This window comes from Myotis brandtii, unplaced genomic scaffold (genome assembly GCF_000412655.1).
Source record: "Myotis brandtii unplaced genomic scaffold, ASM41265v1 scaffold555, whole genome shotgun sequence".
NCBI lineage: Eukaryota > Metazoa > Chordata > Mammalia > Chiroptera > Vespertilionidae > Myotis > Myotis brandtii.
The window spans coordinates 1,432,406-1,436,845 of record NW_005370065.1 but is presented as its reverse complement, the minus strand read 5'-3'; the positions used below and the strand labels follow the sequence as shown (position 1 = coordinate 1,436,845).

At 50.1% G+C, this 4,440-nt stretch overlaps 1 protein-coding gene across 11 annotated transcripts in view; it reads right to left on the bottom strand.

Moving 5' to 3' along the window:
• The window catches only part of ZSCAN20 (zinc finger and SCAN domain containing 20), a 15,060-nt gene extending 13,966 nt beyond the window's left edge, over nt 1-1,094 (bottom strand). For 4 of the 11 annotated variants that reach the window (XM_014549542.1, XM_014549543.1, XM_005878383.2 and 1 more), the window contains exon 1: nt 1,020-1,094. The gene's annotated coding sequence lies outside the window, so the exon portion shown is untranslated. The remainder of the gene's footprint in view (nt 1-1,019) is intronic. The other 7 variants (XM_005878382.2, XM_014549546.1, XM_014549547.1 and 4 more) reach the window with 5 other exon arrangements.
• Between the last annotated feature and the right edge of the window lie 3,346 nt (nt 1,095-4,440).

Here is a 4,440-nt window from a genome sequence, read left to right as displayed (position 1 = left end):
AAGGCAATTGAACAAAGTAACATCTGAGTTGGTTCCTGAAGAAAGAATCATTCTCTTGGCAGAGAAGGGGAGGGGAGGGAGTGTGTCAGAGAGAACGGCATGTACAAAGGTGGGAAACCAAACAGCCTCCCCCCAAAATGGGGAAAAGCTTGGTAGCCCTGGAGTGTGGGGCATGAAAAGACTAGGCTGCAAAGTCGTTTAGGAAGGACCCTGAGTATCGGGCTGCAGTGTTTGGACTTAATTCTATCCGTGATGAGTGCCAATGGAGGCTTTTAAAGCAGAAGGCATAATCAGATTTGGGGGTTAAACAGGTCACACTAGCTACATTGCGTTTGTCCAGGCTGAGAGGTGAAAGATGGGGGGGGAGGGGGGAGCTTCAGCCAAAACCCGAAAAGGAAAGGGCAGATTCCAGACACATGAAGGAAACGGAAGGATCTGAGGATCCCTGGAGTGGAAGAAAGCAAGAGAACCCGGACGGCGCCTGGGCACCTGGAGGACATGCCATTCCGTCCATCGGGCATGAGGAAAGAAGTGCCGGAGTGGGACAGAACACAATAGCTGGTCCCGCCCACCGGGCTCCAGAAGTCACAACCATTAGACAAAGTGTCTGCTCCAGGTGGGCAGGTAGGGGCTGGTACATTATTTTTAAGGCTGAGCTGCAAGCTCAGGCCCTCTTATCTCCACTTCTTGCCTGGGCCCCCGACCCCCCTCTCCTGCCCTCTGTGGTCTCCTGGCCCTTCTAGGCTTTCCCACCTCCAGAACCTCTCTCGGTGTCCTCACCCACAGCCCTGAGCCCGTCCTCACTCCCAGAGCCCTCTAGCTCCCTCCTCATCCCCAACCCCTCGATGACCCTTCCCACCTCCGGACGCTTCATCCTCTGACCGCCCCTCACCCCACCACCCACACATAAAAGCTTCTTTCTCCGCTCACACCGCCCCCGGCCCCTGTGACACCATCCTCCTAAGTCTCCAGCCCAGAGCCTAAGTCTCCGATGCCCCCGCCCCGCCACCCGGACTCACCCACCGAGACACCCACTTCACAACGGGGCGGAAGTGCTCCAGGGTTCGCGCAGGGAATGCTGGGACGCGGAGTCCGACCGGCGCCACCCCGGGAATGGAGCGTCAGAGACTACAACTCCCAGAAGAAACCGCGCGAAAGCCGGTAGGCGGCCTCTTCCGTTTACTGACCTTAAGATGCCGTCAGCCAATAGATGTGTCACCTTCTCCCGGTCCCCGGCACCGGAACAAATCAGAATAGGATCTAAGGGTGAGGGCGGGACCTGCTGCAATCCCGGTCCTTTCCACAGGCTCGGAACCGGCACCGCCCAGTAGGCGGGGACTCAAGCTGAAGGGGCGGGGCCTGTTTAAGGGAGAAGCGAGAGCCAGAGGCCCAGAGAGATCAAAGCAGGAACATTGAGAAATAAGGAGGGTGTGGCTAGAGATGACCAGGCTGGTGGGCAGAAGAGAGTTGGACAATTGTAGGTGTAATTTACCGCTCACCGTTAAAATGCGTGACTTTGAATTAATTGTGAACCTGGCTTTATTCAAACCCATAAAACCAGGATAATAATAGCATCTGAGTCTACAAGTTTTTGTGAGGTTTCAACGAATAATTCGCTCAAAACGATTCATTCAGGGCCTGGATTCTAAAAATACACAGCGAATGTCACCTATTGTTATGTAAATCCGTTAGTGTAGAGCTTGGCAGGTGTTGTGAAGATTAAATGAGATAATTCAGGCAGAGCGTGGACGCTGGAGTCAAGCTACTTGTGTCTGAAACTTCCTATTTTCAAATGCAGGATGGAGGCCTTGCCACTCACTACTTGTGAAATGTTGAGCAAATTGTTTCACCTCTTCATGCTTCAGTTTCCTCGTCTGTAAAATGGGAATTAGAATAATGGCATCTACCTGATAGGGTTTGTGAGAAATAAGTGGAGAAAAATTTGTAAAAGTGCCTGCAGAAGGAGTTTAATAATTATATTAGCTATTCTTATTTTTACTAATGGTTATGAGAAGTTGGGGGAATTGACAGTACCTAGCATATGGCCAAATGCTCAATACATGTTAAAATTTGGGGAATTCTTTATCTCAGTTTTAAAGACCTCGTTCAAAATCCTTCTCTATGAAACAGGTTCCAACTGATTGATAGTACTCAGTGGTTTTACATGGCGAAAGGAGTAGCGACCTATCAGCACTCCTTACTATTAAAGTCTTCACAGCCCTGTGAGGTGGGTATTATTACCCCATTTACAAGGAGGAAATGGGGGCTTGGACCTACTCAAGATCATATAACCAGTCAATGCCAGGCATGGGATTTGAACTGGGGCATGTGACTCTAAGGGTTCCTTCTCAGCCCCACACTGCATCCGGGAAAGACGGAGGGATGGAGTGAGTGGGGAGAGAGACAGGTCTTCAGTGTGAGGTGCTGGGAGGGCTGGAGCCATTTGAGAGAGTGTCGAGATCTGAAGTTGGAAAGGCAGCTTTGCAGGGTCAGGTAAGGACATTCATTTCAGGATCATGTATCCTGCAGAGGGGGAGTGGAGGTGAGAATACACAGAGCGAAAGACACCACTAGACCACTAGAGGGCACCCCTCACCCTAAATCCAGCCCAGAGCTGTTCTACGGTTTCCTTTAGCCTTTGTCTGTAAAGCCTGGCATTGTACAGAAGAGGAAAATTAAAGCCCCCAGAGGTCAAGTTCCCTGGCCCAGTGTCATACAGAATTAAACAACAGAGCCTGAATCAGACCCCAGTTCTCCGCTTCAGCATCCATCAAGGTGGTTTCCTGTTCATAGTTGTCTGTTGAGACTCTCTTTGAGCTGGGCCAGCACTAGGCTCTGAGGATGCAGAGACAGATCACACATGGTCCCTGCCCCCAGGATTTGATCTCCAAACTCTCCTGGTCAAGTGTTCTCTTAGTAAGTTAGTAATGTTTCCTACTAGTAAGACAGTTTTTAGTACACACTCCCAACGTGTGTTTTTTGTTTTCTTTTGTTTTGTTTTTTTAATCCTCACCGGAGGATATTTTCCCATTGATTTTTAGAGAGAGTAGAAGAGACAGGGAAAGACAAAGAGAAACATTGATGAGAGAGAAACACATCAACTGGTTGCCTCCTGCACAAACCCCAACCAGGGCCGGGGCCGGGGAGGAGCCTGCAACCAAAGTACGTGCCCTTGACCGGAATCGAACCCAGGACCCTTTGGTTCACAGATCGACACTCTATCCACTAAGCCAAACCGGCTAGGGCCCAACATATGTGCACTTACTTATAAATTATATGCATGTAGTAATATATAATTGCATGACAAGCTAACTTTTATTGAACATTTACAATGCATTATTAGGTCCTGCTTTCCGTGCTTTATACATATGAACTCACTTAATCCTCGGAAAGCCCTTTGAGGGAAGGTGTAATACTATCCCATACTACAGAAGAGGAAACTGAGGTGCAGAGGTTACGTAGCATAACAAAGCCATAAGACTAAAAAGTAGGCAGGCTAGCTTCAGAATAAAGTGATATATGAAAAAAATACCAATAGAAGTTTTAAAAGTTCCTTCCTAAGCCCCAGTGGCTCATCTTGTGCACCACCATCCCCCCTTGGAGACCACTGCTCTGGGGGCTCCCAGACCTGTGAGGGCTGCTACAGTGTGGTCAGTACTTTGAGGAAGGGAAGTGCAGGAAGTTGTGGGAACCCAGAGGCTGGGAGGTCAGGAATGGCTTTTGGAGAAAGCGATGGCTGAATTGAGTCTTACAGGATGTGTAGTAGTTCCCCAGAGGAAATAAATTGGGAGGAAGGAATAGCACATGCAAAGGCCCAGAGGCAGGAGATCATGGTGTCCTGGGAGCTGCAAGCAGATTAGCACAGCTGAAGCACGAGTGCCAAGGAGGTGGGCTCCCCTCCCGGTGCTGCTATGAGGGTCAGACAAGGTGATAGATATGACCATGCCTTCATGTCCGCATTGAGGGAACAGACAATCAGCCTGCTGCCTCCTGGGCAGCATCCCAGCTTTTTTGGTCCTCGGCTGCCAATTCCCCTATAACCCAGATGGCGGAAGGGGCCGCTCTGCCCCTTGAAGAGCTGGTTGAACTCGGCCTGGACCCCATTCCAGAGCTTAGGAGTCCTCTGAGCCTTCCTTTCTTTCCCATACTCTCCCTGAATCCCCCCTTTATTTCCTTCAGGCTACAGTTTCCGTGACCCCACCCCCTGCACCCTCTTTCTCATGTGAGTTTCCATCAAAAAACAAAAAGACCAATTAAGCCATTCATTTCATGCATTTAGTAAGTTTACTGAGGATCTGGACCTCTTGAGGTCACATCACATACCTCGTGGCCACCTGCCGTTCCTCCAGAGCCTTCCCAAAGCCCTACGTTCCCATCGCCCTCCGTCGATCCTCCCCATACACAGCACCCACCTCCCAGAAGCTCCGCTCAGTCTCGCTC